The sequence below is a fragment of the Lissotriton vulgaris genome, chromosome 3_1 (assembly GCF_964263255.1).
Source record: "Lissotriton vulgaris chromosome 3_1, aLisVul1.2, whole genome shotgun sequence".
Lineage (NCBI taxonomy): Eukaryota > Metazoa > Chordata > Amphibia > Caudata > Salamandridae > Lissotriton > Lissotriton vulgaris.
The window spans coordinates 203,153,811-203,174,304 of NC_141689.1; positions in this window are offsets into that span (position 1 = coordinate 203,153,811).

Sequence of the window (20,494 nt, forward strand, 5' to 3'; positions counted from 1 at the left end):
CAACAGATGATGATTATCGCGCAGCTGGACATTCCGCCGATTCACGGAATGTGTGAGGTTGATCGGATCTCATGGGGTGGGGGCTTTGATTAACTCAAGGATCCTTTGATGGGGGAGGTGTTTCCTACTGTACAGGAGGAAGGGGGCAATGACAGTACCCGCAGGGCCAGGTGGCGGCTTGGGAACGAGTGAGACAAACGGGCACAAAGGAAAGAGGGGTGTTATCAAGGGATCCGGGACCATGAAAGGGATGGAGGGAAGTGTCGCGCTGGGAACAGGATGGGGTTCCGAGGCAGGGCTGCGTGGAAGAGGGGTTTATGACCTAAGGCATGTGAGAGCGGGGGCTGGCAGCATGCGGGGGGGTGTGCTTGTGAGGGTGAAGAGCCGTGCTAGGGGTCAGCGGCGTGCAGAGTGTGGTTCTGACCAAGGCACCTAAAATGGCGGGTGTGCACGACAAAAAGTGTGGCATTCGGGGGAAAAGGGCAAGATGACGCAGATAATGTTTACCAAACCGTATTAATTTTCCACAGTCCTCCCTTTAACATTCACAAGACATCTTGCTGGCCTATTTCCCATCCATGTCTACTGTGGCAGTCATAAGTAAAGAAGTAGAAATTCAGGCAAAGAAGCTGAGCATAAACATTACATTTAAAATCTTTCATCTTAGGAGGCGGGCCCATCGTTGAGCTTGTTGCAGGAAAGTCATAGTAATGAAATGTCGAACAAAAAAATGATCCTGTAGTGATAGCGTTGGGTACATTTCATAGATGCTTATAGTCATTCGGAATACGAACTGATAGGTTATTACATATGTAAGTTCATTTCATACTTGGTTGGAGCATAATCAATACAATGGTGGCTGGGAGAGAAATGAGATGTAGTAAAAACGATAATCAGGGGTGTCACCGTTCGAAGAGGAGGGTTGTTGCTTTTTCCAGTGTTTTATTGTCGTGGACCATTATCAGTGAGTTCTCAGCATTCTTTGTCGTCTTCTGTTGGCACTGTTGAGCACCGGCGGTGGAGCTATGCGTTCAGCTCTATTCCGGGTCCTGCGTTGCAGGGCATGACCTTTTCCTCGTTTTTCTGGTCAAAAAGGTCCTTTTTCGCCCTGTGTCCTCACTGTTCTTTCATGGGTACCTTAGACAGGGCACCCAAGTTTCATTTTAGTTTGCAACAAAACCCTAGTCAATCGGACTGCAGTTTTTTTGCTCTTTTTCGAGTCGATTGTCAAAGAGTTCAGGTGGAAGCAGGGGGTGTGTGGGTAGGCCTTGTGGTAGGTCGGGGGAAGAGGGGATGGAGCAGGGCCAGATCGGGAACAGACCAAGGGGACGGAAAATTTCAGGTAGGTGGGCCCATGACAGGGCTCAGAGGGCGGGGACTTTTCGGCACATGTTGATCATCGAGCAGGGGCATCAGGTCAGCCCTTTCCTTTCATTTTGTCGGAAACAGTAGCTTGTCCTGCGACTCCTTACTGTTGCAGTCCCGCCTTGGTCGATGTCGCAGGTGTTCCGCGATCTGTAGTCAGGCCGCGTGCTCCCACATCTGGTCTCTCTCTCCTCCGACAGGGGTACCCTTAAATGAGTTTTGAAAAGACAGTCTTTAGAGAATTGGCAGAGGAAGGTAATTACATAAGTCTATTTCTCTCCCAACTCCAAGCAACTGGGGAAACATCCGTTACATTGGGGTTTACGACCAACGTATAAATAATTGATGATAGGTTTGCTGGATTCTCTACAACTTTCCATCGTAACTATTTCTTTGGCATTTGTCAGTATTACATTCATTGTCGTGGTACGAGGTCTGATACCTATTCATTGCATTCGTTTATTACAGTCACGTCAGCTCTACTGGCAGAGACCCACTTTTCTAGTACGAGTCTTACAAAGCAATACCGTTCTTCAGGGCTGTGTATTTTACGAAAAAGTGCAACGTGCTATCACCATGGCCTGATGGATATCTTTCTGAGAAATGAACATGAGCTAAACAATTTTCCATTATATCGATGCATCCTATCTTTCAGCTAAACATTTTACTCTCAACAGGGTTTACTGCAACAATTTCTTCAATTCAATCTAATCTTAACTTTGCAAACATCATTCTAATTTCTATATAGTCTCTTACAACCTGGCTACTTCATAAAAACGGGGGGGGGGGCTTGCGATAACTATTCGACTCATCTTTGGGGTGACCGGGGTTTTATGAAAAACAACTAGGAACATAGCAAACTGGGGTGAGGGACTATCGTCTTGTTCTGAGTCGCAAGGGCGTTATCTAGCAGAAGGCCACAGTTCAGTTGGTAAGCGTTCAGGGACATTTCTTAAATTCTAAATTTTGTAGCTTGTTCATCAAAAAATCATTTCTAGGAACAACGGTTGGCCTGGGTCAGCCGTAAGTCGACCCATCTCTTACGACCAGGGGTGAGCCACATTTTTCAAACTCTCGTCCGGGGCAGCTGATACAAGACTGGGGGCGTTCTGGGAAGACGGGGATGCTTTGATCATTTTTACTGTCTGGACATTGAGACAATTCGAAACGGGGAAGGTCGCGTTACCTGAGGCATTTTTATCATAGAAGCCACTGACATGTACTTCCCTTATGACGGGTCAGATTAGGGAACCTCAGTTGTTTTACCTGTCCTTTCCTTCTTGGCCAATCTAGATCACATCAATATTTAGCAGAAAGGAGAGGTAGTAACATGGTATCAATGTAATTTTAGTTAAGGCAAATTTGTGCAAATACTTGCGGTATTTGGAGCCAATTGGGTGGTGCACCAGGGATGGTGGTTTGCCAATTTGGTGCCAGTCGTTAGGAAGAGTGGGAGTGTGGAAGAGAGAGAGAGAAAAAAAAAAGAGAGAGAGAGAGAGATACGCAACAATAGACTAAATAGTACACGTGCAACATGGAGAGTGGCCGTGTACTAAGATAGGCCATTCAGCGCGTTACACAACATGAGACATTACAGATCTGTGTTAGAATATAGAAAGCATGCAGTTTGGGACGGACGAGCATTAGGTCTGGTACAGGGGGACATGCATTGAGTAAAAAGCACCATTGTTTTGCGCTTCTCGCACTCTCGGTCCTTTGTCTAGTTAAGTCAATGCTTCAGTCGCACAGAAAACCTTTTCTCATAGTTTCAGACATACGTGACATGGGCTCATCCACGCAACACAGGTTAGGGGCGATCGCGTCTCATCATATCATACAATGATTGGCTCTTTCGTTACAAGAGCAGTGTGTGGGTGTCTTTAGGTGCCACCTCGCTGTGTTCGTCTGCTTCATGTATCAGACATGGCGTGGCTTCGGATCTTCACTATACCCCAGTCGTGATTCCAATGTAACCTGTAGTGGGAGGAAAAGAGGGGGAGGGAGGGGGGACAACATTCGAGCAGATCAAATGTACGGGCACGAAAATTCTTTACTTACCACATACTCGTCTTATCCCCCCCCAGGATACAATCCCTGGGGTCTTGGTTTCTGAAGCCAGGGACGCGGGCAGTGTGGTAAGGATGGCAAGCGATAGGTTGTTCATGAGGGAGACGGTCCGAGTGTGGCATTTATAGGTCATGTGTAGGGAAACGTTAAAAATCAGAGGCGCTTACTGCGAGGTATCTAGTTTGTAGACGTATCCAGCTATCGGGATCCTTAAATCATTCCCCATGCGGTGATGTCCTAGGGCATATCGGCTCTTAGGCCAACCCTGTTCCTTAGTACCTGTGAGTACCATGCCTTTATAACATTTTATCATTTACACAGTGTCACTTTACCCGTTCTCAGAAGTCGAGGTCCTTCTTCATGCGTTTGTTCCTGGGTCAGTCGCACCTTTGGAGGCAACGTAACGTGCCTTAGATTCGATCGTTAATCCAGGGCTGGGTAACCATTTTCTAATAACCTTAAAAAGAGAACAAAACAGATTGCACAGAAAAAACCTTCCCGCTGATCCCACATTTACAAAAGTATGCGATATCTGTTCATAGTTTGAAAAACCTTTATTAACATGATTTGATCAGCGTGTAAAATATGAGAGTGCAATTGTATTTGGCCGGACACGGTGTTGGTTGAAGCACGTACAGTAGGGGGCTATTTTGCAGCATTAATAAAACGTGTAAAAAGGGTTTGTTTTGTCATTTTGCAGGAGAATAAACACGTCTATCAATAGTTGAGGGATCAGGGGGCATTCGTTTCATAATTGGAAGCATAGTTAGACTAGTTGCAATCAAATTTCCTAGATGCATACCGTGGGCTTGTGTCATAAGCGACGTTATGTATCAGTTGCAATAATATCATAGTAAATCGTACATTGAAACCAACATTTTAACGGGATCATTTTACATGTTCGCCAAGTGAACCCTCCCTCCTTTTCGTCAAGTGTACAAAGGATCATATACATATTTCAGAACATCAAGTCTTATTAGCTAAAAACACCACAAGGTGTTCGTGAGTTCCTGTTGACACTGGCGCCATTTTGGGCGAGGCCGGGTTAGTCCGGAAGCAGCATCAGGGACAAAATGTCTCCAACAACCGGCGGTTGGACCAGAGTTCCTTTCGGTAGTTCAAAAAGACTTGTGCTAACAGAAGGGGCAGGCAATGTGGACCATCAATCAAAAAAAAGGGGGTGGGGAGGGAAGCAAAATTTCCCCTACCGGGTCACGTTGAGGTTCAGCCGGAACTTGCTCGAATTTGTTAGCCCACAATCTTTCTGGATGGTTCAGACTGAAGCTGGCGCTGACACGAGAGCACCACCATCTTGTGGCTACGTCGTTAGTGATCAAAGCAGTTGTTCCCCACCGGAAGCCTGTAGGGGCCGAGGGCTCCTGGGACTCTTGTAGAATCTTCAAGGTCGTGGAGATGCTGTCGGAGGTGGGGACTCGTGCCCAGGGGGGCAAGCGTCCTAGTTACATAGACTTCTTAGGGCGAAAAAACGGAACTGTGTTGTTGGAGCAGGACATTCGGCTTGGGGCGCTAGGGTGCAGCTGTGGTGCCTCCACCAGTACTTGAGAGCCGTCATAAGTCTTGTGCTGCGCAAGTATGGTTGCAGGCCATTCTGTGTCCGGTGCTGCGCAAGTAAGGTGGCCAGCCATTCCATGTTCTGTGCTGCGCAAGTAGGGTGGCCGGCCATTCCATGTTCTGTGCTGCGCAAGTAGGGTGGCCGGCCGGCTGGAGGATTTCTGCGCCGGGCCGGGGCTGGGAAACCTCCACCTGGGGAGGCGAGGGAGGCTCGTTCACGTCGCCTCCCTCTCCCAGCCCACCCTGCACCAATTTTCAGCGGAGGTATTCGTGATGGCCGGACCAGAAGATACGAGGGAGGGGGTCATCTGCATCCGCCCCCTCCCTACTCATGGCCTGGACCGCGGCGGTGAAAATCAGGAATCCTAACCGCTAGACCATATGGGAGAAAAGGATGGGACATGCCGGGCCCATGGTGCCTTCTGGGCATCCCACCGGCGACCTCCGTGATTGCTGGCTGTCGGCAGGACCCCGCCCCACACGTGCTGAGTGTTTCACCTTCCGGATGGGCGTGACCGGTGACCTGTTGCATTTTGGGAACTTCCGGAGTGGGCGTAATATGTATTGTATTGCTCCTATTAGTATGGTTTTACTTTACTGGAATTAAATCTTAACTTATATTGACAGAGACTTGGCTTCCTTGAATCTTTTTACTACGAGAACCTCACTGCAGTGGGGGTAGGTATTTATGCCTGGGTAATGGGGGGGGGGTGGGGTGTCCACAAGAACAGTTTTCCTGAACGGGGGGTTGTCTATGTAGGCCTGTAATTGCTTTTGTCCACAGAGTGGGGGCAGCAGAGGGTAATCAGTCTCATTGCGCTCAAAGTTTGAGTTCTTTAATGGAATGTGTACTAATCTGTCCGAAACTACCCTGTGTGTTGTTTCTGTATGTTTATCCGAAAGGGTGGCTTTTGTGTTCGGGAACAGTAGCGGTAGTACGGGGTTCGTCACCGGGTAACCTAGAGCTTGACTGGGTTTCCCGTCTTAGCGCTGTTCGATCTATGAGAACTCAAACATGTCGCTGAAATCGGTCTGGCGAAATCTGTGCAATCGGGCATAATCAACCGTGGTGGTTCTATCCGGCCTGTATCAGTCTGATTCATCTTTGTCTCATGCTTTTTCCCTTTCTGCCGGCCTGTTATCTCTGTCGGCTCTCTGCTCTTACCTGCGTTCAGTAGAGTCGGGCATTGGGCTTTCCAGTGCCCGGAATATTTACAAAAAGCACATTGATTTTGTCCTAAGTCTGTTCGCCCCGCGCGTTATGTCGGAGGATTACGTTCGGGTCGTCGTGTCTTGGGGTTGTCCTGTCGGTACATCCCTTTACACCGTTCCCTTCCTGTGTTTACTCCTTGGAACCGTGTCACTGCTATCCCTTCCTTTGGCCTTTCAGATGCTTGGAAGGTTGTCTGTCGCGTTTCTTTACCTACTCTGACCTCGTCTCTTTCTTTTCGTAGCATTGCTTCTTTGCGCCATATACCGAGACTGTCGAGCATAATAGGCGTTGTCTTACTATTACAGAGGGCTATTTCTAACGTTTCTATTTTATCAAGGTCGAAGGATCCTATCAGTGGCCACTGTTTCTCTTGATTTACTTTGGTATACTTGTGCCATAGCTTACTATAAGCTATGGTGACTAATCCATATTTTGTGAACATGTCTTTATTAGGGGTGCCTTCCAGCGGAGCTAGATGGTTCCCCTCTAATAAACGGTCCGAGTTGAACCAGCTACCAATCAGTGAGGAGAAGATAGACATGACGGATCACAATGGGGTCAAAAGTCAGCACTACCTATCTCATCACTGCGTGCAAAGACTAGACAGAATATTTCTATTCTACGTTGTTTGCAGGCAGTGTATATCTCAAGAACCAATATCAAAATGTTCGGCCAATCAAAACAATCAGTGGGGAGAATAAGTAGGCCCGCAAAGGTCTGCGTCACCTACCCTTTCACTATCTACAAAGAGGGAATCTGTTCTTTCCTGTTTGTAGACAGAGAATCTCCAGAAAACAATCCGCGAACAGTAGTTCGGGTTCAAACAATCAATCAGTGGGGGAGAAAGATAGGCACGACGGCTGCGTTACCTATCCTTCACTGCTTGCAAAGAGAGAGCCGGTTGTTTCTCCGTTTTCAGACAGCGAGCCTCCAAACAAATCAGCAAAAGAGTAATACTAGTATTTTCCAAACAATCAAACCATCATTTCGCAATTTGTCGTGTTTACACGACCTTACCCGGACCGCATGGTCAGTTTCTTGTCTTCCAAATCCAGCGCCCGATCGTCCTCTTTTCTTCGTATTCCTCGCGGCACTCCTGATGGTTCTCAGTCAGGACCGTAGATCACTCGAGAGAGGTCTGTTCGGAACCAGTGAAGTTCGGATGATCGGCTGCCAGACGAGGGTCTATTGGGCAGGAGCTCTCCGATCGTTGCAGTCGTTCACTCTGTCGTCAGGACCTCTCTCACTTGATCCACGTGTCGCTGATGGGCCCCACGTTTGGGACGCCAATTGTTGAAAAAGGTACAGGCAGAAGACCTTTTCCGAAGTTGCCCGGCGTTAGCCGCCTCTATACCCACTTAAGTTTACCAAACAAAGAGGCAGGCGCTGGAGACTTGGAAGGCAGGAAACAGAAGTTTTATTCTCTCCGGAGGAGAAACACATCAGTTCGGACAGCAAGTATCGTCACGAGGTGCTCTAACTGCATCTCCGAGGCCTGGCCTCTTATACACAGGTTTATTACTTTATTGCATAAAACACATCTCTGTCAACCCTTTGATGTACGGAAAGACATCCTCAGAATCCCCGCTTCAGGCCCGTTCCCACACACATTTACAGTTGAAGTCCCCACCCCGGTCACAACAGATGATGATTATCGCGCAGCTGGACATTCCGCCGATTCACGGAATGTGTGAGGTTGATCGGATCTCATGGGGTGGGGGCTTTGATTAACTCAAGGATCCTTTGATGGGGGGGGGTGTTTCCTACTGTACAGGAGGAAGGGGGCAATGACAGTACCCGCAGGGCCAGGTGGCGGCTTGGGAACGAGTGAGACAAACGGGCACAAAGGAAAGAGGGGTGTTATCAAGGGATCTGGGACCATGAAAGGGATGGAGGGAAGTGTCGCGCTGGGAACAGGATGGGGTTCCGAGGCAGGGCTGCGTGGAAGAGGGGTTTATGACCTAAGGCATGTGAGAGCGGGGGCTGGCAGCATGCGGGGGGGGGTGCTTGTGAGGGTGAAGAGCCGTGCTAGGGGTCAGCGGCGTGCAGAGTGTGGTTCTGACCAAGGCACCTAAAATGGCTGGTGTGCACGACAAAAAGTGTGGCATTCGGGGGAAAAGGGCAAGATGACGCAGATAATGTTTACCAAACCGTATTAATTTTCCACATGTGCCTAGGACCTTGAAACAGTGGAAGAAAGTCTGGTATTGAAATATTTAGCAGTTAGTTCCCTGAGATGTGGTTGATGGTGCTGTGTTCATGTGGATCAATCAACATTATAATGCACATTTGGCTGCGTGTGCTGCATTCTGTCGCTTGTTTGTTCTAGGATGCAATTTGGATTATCATAAAGGTATTAGATTAATAGTCATTCATAGTCTGAATTATAATATTTATTCTCCAGGTGAAGGATTGCATGTGTGCTTTCTCTATCTGTTATCACACTATTCACAGCGGTGGCCCCAAGAAACAAAGGGTGGTGCTCAGATTAGGGAGACTGTGGGGTTTCTTTATCCCGACTGCTTAATGCCGCTGGGCTGGAGAAAACCTAAGTGAGCATGTGTGTTTTTTGGTCAGCTTGAGATGGCCGGCAAAAACACATATGCGCACTTAGGGAATGGAGTGCACGTAGCACTCCTGCTTCCCCCTCCCATTCCTCCGCCCCACCCCTGCCAACACCGCTGGCTAAGAGCCGGAAAATGTCAAATAAAATGATGTAATAGCATCGTTTTGTTTTACATTTGAGCCAGCTAGTGGGGCAATGCTCCTTCGCCATTGTGGAGGAGCCACCCCTGACTATTCATCCACCCCTGAGGTTGGACAACTCTTCCTGTCCTTCAATGATCTTTTACAAGCCATATGGTCCTATTAAGTCGGAGTTTTCACATTTACCCCTCTGTACACTTGTGTTGTTCAACCTTGGTGGTATGCTGTTGTGCTGTTTGTGCATGTCTGAGCGTTAGTTGGTCTTCTATAGAGGCAAGTAAAGGCTTTTATCCTTGGCTGTAAAGTCAGTAGTGACGTTGAGAATCTTGGCCAGTTGTTGGTAGGTTAAGTGTCCCGACATCACTTGACTTTCACAGCAAAGATTAACCTGCCTCCTGCCACATCTGGGCTAATGTGCAGCCATCGAGTGTCCCACCAAAGAGCAGAAGGCACAACGGGTGACCGGGAGTGGCTTAGAGGGCAGAATGTGTGTGATAGTGCAAGAAGAAAGGGGTGGAGCACGAGTCAGCTGCAGTGAGATGCCCCTTAAACAACATTATTCTTTACAAAGTTTTGAAAAAATATATGTCCAACTTAACAACTTTGCACACATATACTTTTCTCTGGCATTGTGGTGAATCACATGGTGCATGTAATACTAGAAACTGGTAATTTCTGCAAATGGCATTTATGCTTAAAAGAACTAGAAGAGAAGGTAGAAAGCCCTGGCCTACTGTACAAGTTCAATGGGGGTTGTTTACTTGCACAGGTGTAAGGTCATGTATTATCCTGGTTCTTCATGTGGTTTGTGTTTCGAAACTTCATTCTCTTATTTGTCAACTTTAAGTGATTAAAACAATAATCGCAACTATGGCACTTACTTCCTAAAAGTTATAGATGTTTTAATATCTTTGGGCTATAGGCAGCAGCAGGTAGCAGAAGCAAACGAAAAATAAAATGCAGACCATTGTATTTTTCGTCTTGTAGCTGAGTCTGGGGGGGGGGGGGGGCACAGCACTGCAGCAGGACAAGGAGGAGTTGTGGGCACTGCTGCAAGTGCGCATGACTGTTTGGTTGGCCATCTCAGGCCAGCCAAATCATCATGCGCGCTGACCTCTCCCCAACCCAGCTGTGTTGCTGGGTACAGAGACAAGCAGGCACAGGCTCCCAGATCCCAATGAAGCACAAAAAAAGCCCTCTCTGTCCAATCCCGACACTACTCCTGTGCGTATGAGAGCAGTGAGCAGTTTCTGGATTGGCCGCAGGGAGGCTGGGATCTTTAGCCTATGCCCCGAGGAGCAGAAGACCGGCGAACAGAGTGGCACCCAGAAGACCGGCAGGTATGTTTTTTGTAATGTTGTATTTCATACACACACCCCATGCTGCCCTCCCCCCACACTGCCTCACCTCATTTACCTGACACAAGCCGCTACTGAACATAGGTGGTGCACTTGACACAATGAATGGAAATTTAGAAGCTTAAATATATTCCTAGGGACTATTACTCCAATATGCTCTAGGTTTTCCCTAGATGAATGAGAAGCTGAGTGGGACTGCCTATTAAATCATGTGAGTACCAGGTAATACAAAGATCTTAACTCTCCCACAGCAAAAATAAAATGATGAATTTTTCACAACATTTGTAATGTATCACCCTGTGCTATGTCCATTGGAGCACCCAGTTTCAGTAATTTCACCCATACTCAGGGCTCTGGAAAATCCAGATAAGTTCTGGATTATTCTACAGAACATAATACCAAATGGTCGACAAAAATATGATACTCTAAGTCGAGGTAAGTCATCTGGGGGGAGTGGAATCTGTTCTGTTGCTAATTTGCCCTCCGAGCTCAGTGTGTCCAGTACTTGTCTATGACCTATGGCGTGATCTGGGTGTTTCCAGATTTGACTCCCTGCAGGACTGATTCAGCCTTCCATCCTCCTGAGGTTGCTGGGTTCAACAATTTTCCATTGGATAGTAATAACATCTGAGATTTACAGCACTTAGAATTGTAATGTAAAGCAGTCTTTAAACAAACGATATATTAATATTTAGGTGTGTGAAAGGTTCTGAGAACTAGACCCTCAATTATTTAGTCATACACTGCTATTTCAGGTACATGAACATGGAAAGTCTAGGAAATGACTTCATTTAGAAAAATACCATGAAACAAATTAATTATTCTAAGACAATTTATACGAAATGAAACGCTGAATAAATATTGCAAGGGTCACTTTCCCTTCTAATTAAATAATCAGATCAGTGAGTCATGTGCTATGATTTATCACATGTACTACGTTGCCAATCTTTGCCCCCCTTTTTTCTTATTACTTAATTGTTTCAGTAGTGATTCAGTCATTAGTTTCTTCGTTCAGAAAACAGGAAACAGGAGTTTTCTATCATAGATGTGTGGCTAATTAGCGCAGAGTCTGCCTAATGAGGGTCATTAAACATGCAAATTAAAGTGATCAAACAGTGAATCATTTTGTTAGACGTGCAGAAACGTCTAACAAAATATTTGGAAATGTAGTGTGATTTCTCCAGAACTACCACAGGCTAAAGTATATGTAGGCGTTTTCTACATTCCGATCATACAATTTTGTATTTTAGAGTACAAGAAATAACATTAAAAATACCACAAAAGTATAAACTAGTTAAAACATAATGAGTGAGCAGTGTTTTATTATTTTTGCTCACTCTCCATATGAAGACACTGACCCTTATTCACAATGCTAAATTCGGTTGTAAATATACGTTTACGACTAAATATATATTTGTAATGCCTGCCAGGAATTTCTGGGAAGAATCCACCCCACAGCCTAAAGTAAATGTAGGCGTTTTCTACGTTCCTATAATACAATTTTATATTTTAGAGTACAAGAAATAACATTAAAATTACCACTAAAGTATAAACTAGTTAAAACATAATGACTGAGCGGTGTTTTATTAATTTTGCTCACTCTCCTTATGAATACACTGACCCTTATTCACAACGCTAAATTCGGTTGTAAATATACGTTTACGACTAAATATATATTTGTAATGCCTGCCAGGAATTTCTGGGAGGAATCCACCCCTTCAGAAGTGTTTGTCTCTCCACTACCAGTGTGGGTATCATGTTCACTCATAGATCCAACTCAAAGGGGAAGAGGGTGTTCCAAGGCATCATTTGAACTGGAAGTTTGGGAACTCTCACATACAAGCCCATTTGTGGACATTTCCAAACTTCAATCTGGTCAATTCCCACCTGAGAAATGGTCAGACATTTACTGCAGGACAGGTAAGTGAGAAGGTGCCTTTGCTCAGGAGATCCAATGCCCCCTGGGTGGAGTTCTGCACCATGGAGCACCACACAAAGCAGGAATAGGAGACCAGGGGAAAAGTCACCCAAATCTCCCTGTAGTTCGCTTGGAAACCAGCGGCACAGTTTTCTTGGAGTAATAAAAGGAATGCAAGTGAAGAGCAAAACGTAGGAAAAGTACACTCAGGCAGAACATGAGACCACCATCTGTATTTTTCTTTTTCTTTCGTGACCAGGTCCATAGAGTAATAGTAACATTTTCATTTTTACTTAGATACTACATTGTGTCATATGTTACTTCATATAACAGTGCTTGTGGCTTTAAACTGAGTTGACTTTCCTTGCATTTACAGTCATGGTCTCCATGCAACAGCAGACCAGCAGCGAGCTTAATATTCACTGAGTTGTTTTGCTTACTTTGAAGAAGCATTCTCAAAGCCAACCTTTTATTTTTCTCAAGGTTCTTACAGAGCAAACTCTGGCATGCCCACATGCTACTTGTAAACTGTGGTACATTAAGCCAGACGTTCTGGCTTTGACAGTGCTCATTTTCTGTCTATAAAACATCTTCGATTTGCACCGGTCAACATTTATTTCAATTCACATTTAGTTTAACATAAATAACGTGTTGTAAATTACAGCTTGCTTGGATTCAACTGCATTCCAGCATTCTCCCAAATATTACAGCAAATTGTATGTTTATAAGCTACATATTATTATCAATAAAGCTGTAACAGTTAACAATCACTGAATGCTTCAGTGAGTAAAGTGCTTGACACTTACATGGGCGGCCATTAAACCAAGTCACAACAAGACCAACTTAGCGTTCCTACAATATCAAGCAAGATAGTGTTAATTGTTACGTCAACCTTGAAGGAAAGTATATAGTTGTACCAACCACCGACATATAGAAATCTCTTTCTGGTGCTCACAAACTGAACTATTTGGGTGCACAGACATAATATCGACTCCAAAATATCGTTTGGACAGAATATCGAGTTTTAAATATCGTTTGGACAAAATATCGACTAGACAGAATATCGACAGCCAAAATATCGTTTTTAAGGTAAGTGAAGTAATATCGACTGTAAATAATATAGACAGTGAAAATATCCAAGTATATAATCTAGATAGTAAAAAATATAGTTTTTAAAATAATATTTAATTATTTATAGTGTTTTTATGTAATAATATGTGTGAAAAGTGTCATTTTATTTTATAAGTATTTTAAATTAATGATTTTTTTAATTATTGTGTAATTTTATTATGTAGCGGGTTGTGGGTTTATAGGGGAATAGGGTGGGAAGTAATTTAATTATAATTAATTAAATATGTAAATTCATTAATTGGTAGTAATAATTAATTAATTGGTAATTAAATAATATATGTTAATTATTTAAAATTTAATTGGTAATTAATTTAATTTTATTGATTAATTTCTAATTATGTAAATTAAAATAATTTATTTTCTGTAGCGGGTTGTGGGTTTATAGGGGAATAGGGTGGGAAGTAATTTAATTATAATTAATTAAATATGTAAATTTATTAATTGGTAGTAATAATTAATTAATTGGTAATTAAATAATATATGGTATTTAATTAAAATGTAATTGGTAATTAATTTAATTTAATAGATTAATTGCTAATTATGTTAAATTAAAGGGGTATTTTTAGGGTTCAGGGTCAGTTTTTAGTTTTTGGGTAAAGGGGTATTTTTAGGGTTCAGGGTCAGTTTTCAGTTTTTGGGTAAAGGGGTATTTTTAGGGTTCAGGGTCAGTTTTTAGTTTTTGGGTAAAGGGGTATTTTTAGGGTTCAGGGTCAGTTTCTAGTTTTTGGGTAAAGGGGTATTTTTAGGGTTCAGGGTCAGTTTTTAGTTTTTGGGTAAAGGGGTATTTTTAGGGTTCAGGGTCAGTTTTTAGTTTTTGGGTAAAGGGGTATTTTTAGGGTTCAGTGTCAGTTTTTAGTTTTTGGGTAAAGGGGTATTTTTAGGGTTCAGGGTCAGTTTTTAGTTTTTGGGTAAAGGGGTATTTTTAGGGTTCAGGGTCAGTTTTTAGTTTTTGGGTAAAGGGGTATTTTTAGGGTTCAGGGTCAGTTTTCAGTTTTTGGGTAAAGGGGTATTTTTAGGGTTCAGGGTCAGTTTTTAGTTTTTGGGTAAAGGGGTATTTTTAGGGTTCAGGGTCATTTTTGGGTTTTTGGGGTACATATACAATATTGCGTATTATTTAATTAAATTTTGTTACTATATATATATATATGTTTTAAGAAATATGATTAAAAAAATATTATTTTTTTACTTTCATTAATTATTTAATTATTAAAAGTTATTTTAAGTATTGTTAATTATATTTTAGTAATTAATTTTTTATATTAATGTAATTAAACATTGTTTTTAGTAAAGTCGATATTTTTTACAACGATATTTTTTACAACGATATTTTGTACTCGATATTTTTGTACTTACCTGTTTGTACATACAAACTCGATATTTTGGTTGTAGATATTTTTTCCTCGATATTTTGGGTAGTCGATATTTTGGTAGTCGATATTATTTCAGTGATCCAACTATTTGATTGGAATAGTTTCCAACTATAGTATGGTGCTGTTACAAATGCGCATCTGAAAACAATTCGATAATTCAATGATTGGGGAAGCAAATATAAGCAATGACTCCGAAAATGTGACATTGTCAAATGCACAAAAATATACCATTTACCAAATTACTTTCTTACAAATGTTTGCTTCTCTTACCTGGGGTGACACAGAATTGACATAAGTATTTGCAAACGGACGTCAGTCTGACAAATGTGTGCAATCTTGTGATGTCTGAGCAAATTCTGCCGAATATGACTCGTTATTTCGCATGCAATTGGTTTGCATGCCATCATTACGCGTTTCTTTCTTAGTAATAACCGTTACTTCGCAAGTTTTTCGTTCGCATACCATTGCATTGAAAGTGTTAATGTATGCATTAAAAAAATTACCTAGTAAAAAAAAAACAACAGTATATACAAATACACTACACTACACATCCAAAAGTTAAAAACACTACCAAAACCCTCAAAAAGTACACTACCCTACACTACTAAAACACCACTACACTACCCTAAACCCTAAATCACTACTCCCAGTGCAACACTGCCCCTATCCCCCGTCCTGTCCCTACTCCCAAACATTACCCAGCATGACCCCAACACTACCATAAACCCTAAAACACTACCCCCAGCACGACTCTGCCCCTAGCCCCAGTCCTGTCCCTACTCACAAGTACTACCCTGCAGGACCCCCTGACACTACCCTAAACCCTAAAACACTACCCTACAATACACTAACACCACAACACTACCCTAAACCCTAAAACACTACCCTACACTACACAAACTCCACAACACTACCCTAAACCCTAAAACACTACCCCCAGCACGACCATGCCCCTACCCCAGTCCTGTCCCTACTCCCAAACACTACACTGCAGGACCGACACAACTCTGCACTACACAAACACAAGTACAATACCCTGCGCAATCCCAACACTACTCTACACTCCACAAAAACAAGTATACAACCCTGCACGACCATGCACAGCACCTACATGATGATACACAGCTCCTCTTACCTCTCTCTCCTCGTGGAATCTCTCTTCACTTCCACGCTTGGTTCCAATCTTCTCCTCCTTCCTCCGGCTTCCTCAGTCGTGGGCAGGCAGAATAAGGAGTCCTGAGGGCAGGCGCGGAGATGGGCATGACCAACAGCCAGCCGGAAAAGCAGGAGCAGACCCTCTTCCTGAAAGTGGACGCCCCCTCATCGACTACGCATGCGTTGTGGCAACGCATGCGATGTAACTTAATCAATCCGTAGGGAGGAGAAAAGAGATCCATTCAGTTACCCAGTACAGTAGTGAATTAATCAAAGAAGGAGAATGGACACTTGTAGCTTCATAACCATTGGTTGTAGTTGAACACCCTCATAAACGCTACGATGTTGAATGCGGTATATATTGGTTGTCCGCCCCACGTACAGCGTTATGGCATATTCATCGGGTGTCCAATTTTCCTGCTATATGCCAGCCTCGACCTGAGGCAACCTTTGGTCTGGGTAGAAGTGTCGAGGAAATGTGAGACACCCGCCGAGGTAAAGGTGAAAAGAGGATAAAGAAAAAGACAATTCTTTTTTTTAATAACAATGTTTCTCCATAGGGAAATTTTAATATAAAAAGGAGAGGTAGTGTTATTAAAAATGAAATGGATATAGTGGTCAATCAAGTTACTGGATCACCTTATATCACTTAGAAAATGGTCAACATGTTTCAGCTCTTTCTGGCCCAGCCGGGTCTGTAGAGCATTCGTCAGGACACACAAAACAATAAGAATGATACTTACACCACTTGTGTAGTATTCTGAAAGTGTATGTAATTAACAGGACTTGATTTCAAATGTGTTTCATTCCTATAGTAGAAAAAACACAACAACGAAATAACAAAGCAAACGAACATATTATGAATGTAAGGTTAATTACATATAGCACGAGGGGTATACTCCTAATACAGAGCATAGATTCTATTGATGCTTATTGATCATAGAATTCAAAACAAAGTGGGGGGTTCGGACTCATGCGAGGGGTACAACGCTACCCAAGCACTAGGAGCTCATTGTACGAAAGATAGTCAGGTCAACGTTACGCTCCTAGTTCGTAGTGATAATTTGATCATAAATAGGTAGGCTATGGCAGTGTTAATCAATGTGATGTTAATCGTGGTATCTCAAAAGGATTGCAGTATAAATATACCATTCACTAAATGGAGGTTAAAGGTAACTCGGAACACTCATAGTGATTATGGCGTGAACTCGGTCTAAATGTGTTAAATAAATCCAGGGTTTCTCCCAGATCGATTAAAATTCTATGGATGCCCATTGTGTAATACAGACTGTGCTATGGGTCATGAGGAAAGTAGAAAATGACCAATAGTACACACGTTGTTTGAAAGTCATTGGGGGTTTGTAATTGGTAAAAAGGTGAATAACGGACACTCGGAATTTTAAAGAGGTCACACATGGTGTATAGGCTACCAGGCGAAAAACGGTGGATTTACCTTAAATATGTAGAAAACACACATCATCAGGGTGCCAGGGTGAATTTAAACCGAGCTGTAGTGAGAATAAAGGTTTCAATTAACCGCCTAGCCGTACGTAGTCGACATATCTTAAAGCGTTTGTATTACTACGCCGCCATTCTTACCCGCGTGTATCAGTGGTTTACTCGCCCTGTGCTGGCTCTGCCCCTGGATTAGCGGAAGCCGCTCCTTCTGTGTGTATTTATGTGGCGTGTCCATAGAAACAGGACTATGTTTTGCAGCTCTGCCATATTTCACTGAATGGGTATAATATATCTGAAATATCCACAACGTTTCATAGAATAGTCTGAAAATGAATAGCATTGAGAGAGTGCCGAGTGTTATTTACGCAAAATCATGTTATAGCGGTATTACGTAAATAAAAGTCAGACACGATGTATTAAGGTCATTATCCTGGAAAAACATTTGAGATGTGCATTGTTAATTGCAACATGCCGGTGGATTGCTAAAGTGTCAATAAAGTTGTAGGACGATTTTGCGGTATAAAATGCGCAAGAGTTGTCACTTCTACATTTGAGGAAGATGTTATATGAAGCGACCTCCTTAACATAATTAGGAATTGTAAGAAACACTTGGTTATGTATGATGGAGATTTCAAGGTGCTAAATGTAGGAGGACTGGTCCTAGATAATTGCTAGTGCGACTCATTGTGTGTTCAGGATAGCTGAAGAGAGGAACTGATCACTTACAGGGTTCTATGTGAATTGGTGCCAGGGTATATTATCATTCCAAGCTGTACGGTGCGTTTTAAGACGGTTCACCCACCTCTGCTCTTTCTCAAACAGTATTTTTTCAGCATTGGTGCTTATGTCTGTTAACATTTCTAAAACTGTCCATTTCAGTTTTTCACAGGTGGGCCGGCTTCTATGAAATGTGAGCACAGTTTGGTGGTACTTTTCTTCAACCTGATGTTACTCTTGTGTTCTCCTATTCTCACCTTGACTTTCCTACAGGTCATACCCACGTATTTCTTCTGACATGGACATGTCACCAGATATACCACATGTGTGGAGTTACAATTAGTATGTTGTCTTTGGGTCCATACTAGGGTCTCTGTGAGCTGTAGTTTTTTCGTCGTAGTAGTGAGTTTGCACACCAAGCAAGTTCCGCAGGGGTAGTGTCCAGTGACGGGCATCATATTTGTATCTCTGATCTGTGACGTGGTCTTCTTGTTAGTGGGACGTGTATGAACCAAAACGTCTTTTAGATTTTTCGTGCGTTCATTTGCGAACCTTGTTTTTGTCCAGTTATATTGGCCCGATTAAATAATTCGCCAATTTTTTCGGATCAGTTTTTGGACCTCATAAGTTGCTGGGCAGTATGTAGTTACACAGGTAACTAGGTCCTGGATAGGTTCTTTGTGGTTCGTTTGTAGGAGACACTCTCTTGGTTGATTGCTGGCTCGTTTTCTACACTTAGAAATCGTCAAGGGTGTATATTCTCTTGCTTTCAGCTTTTGACTCAATTCTTGTGCCTGTTGTATGTAATCGCTGTTTTTACTACAATTCTGCTTGAGCCTTAAAAATTGGCTATAGGGAAGATTGTCTCGCAGTGGTTTGGGGTGGTAGCTTTTATAAGATAGGAGACTGTTTTTAGCCGTTGGTTTTCTGAACGTTTTTGTCTCCAATTTTCCATTTTCGATAAAGATGGTAAGATCCAGCAAATCTATTCTTTGGTTACTTGAAGTGAAAGTGAATTTCAACCATCGATCTTGACCATTCAACTATTCCATGAACAGGTTCAGGTCTTTATTAGTCTGCCATATCAAAAGGATATCGTCAATATAACGTTTCCAGTATAAGATACTGGAAACGAAAGGGTTGTTGTCATTGAGTATGTATTGGCTTTCAAATTAACTCACGTACAGTCCAGGTAATGAAGGGGCAAATGCACTGCCCATGGAAGTGCCATGGCATTGCAAGAAAAGGTCACCGTTATATTCAAAATAGTTCTCTTTGAGAGCTAGGCGTCCCGGAGGTGGTGATTTGTTCTTGTGGGTCTTTGGTAGTGAATAAAAGAACGGTGTTTTCGGTTCTTTGTCCGCCGGTTTGATAATGAACAGTCTCCTATCTTATAAAAGCTACCACCCCAAACCACTGCGGGACAATCTTCCCTTTAGCCAATTTTTAAGGCTCAAGCGGAATTGTAGTGAAAACAGCGATTACATACAACAGGCACAAGAATTGAGTCAAAAGTAGAAAGCAAGAGAATATACTGCCTCAACGATTTCTAAGTGTAGAAAACGAGCCAGCAATCAACCAAGAGAGTGTCTCCTACAAACGAACCACAAAGAACCTATCCAGGACCTAGTTACCTGTGTAACTACATACTGCCCAGCAACTTATGAGGTCCAGAAACTGATCCGAAAAAATTGGCGAATTATTTCATCAGGCCAATATAACTGGCCAAAACCAAGGTTCGCAAATAAAAGCACAAAAATCTAAAAGACGTTTTGGTTCATACACGTCCCACCAACAAGAAGACCACGTCACAGATCAGAGATACAAATATGACGCCCGTCACTGGACACTCCCCCTGCGGAACTTGCTTGGTGTGCAAACTCACTACTATGACGAAAAAACTACAGCTCACAGAGACCCGAGTATGGACCCAAAGACAACATACTAATTGTAACTCCACACATGTGGTATATCTGGTGACATGTCCATGTCAGAAGAAATACGTGGGTATGACCTGTTGGAAAGTCAAGGTGAGAATAGGAGAACACAAGAGTAACATCAGGTTGAAGAAAAGTACCACCAAACTGTGCTCACATTTCATAGAAGCCGGCCACACCTGTGAAGAACTGAAATGGACAGTTTTAGAAATGTTAACAGACAAAAGCACCAATGCTGAAAAAATACTGTTTGAGAAAGAGCAGAGGTGGGTGAACCGTCTTAAAACGCACCTTACAGGTTTGAATGACAATATATCCTGGCACCAATTCACATAGAACCCTGTAACTGATCAGTTCCTCTCTTCAGCTATCCTGAACACACAATGAGTTGCACAAGCAATTATCTAGGACCAGTCCTGCTACATTTATCACCTTGAAATCTCCATCATACATAACCAAGGGGCATATTATCAAGGGGGTTTATCTCCACTTTTTTGGCTTTAAAAGCCAAGAAAGCGGAGATAAAA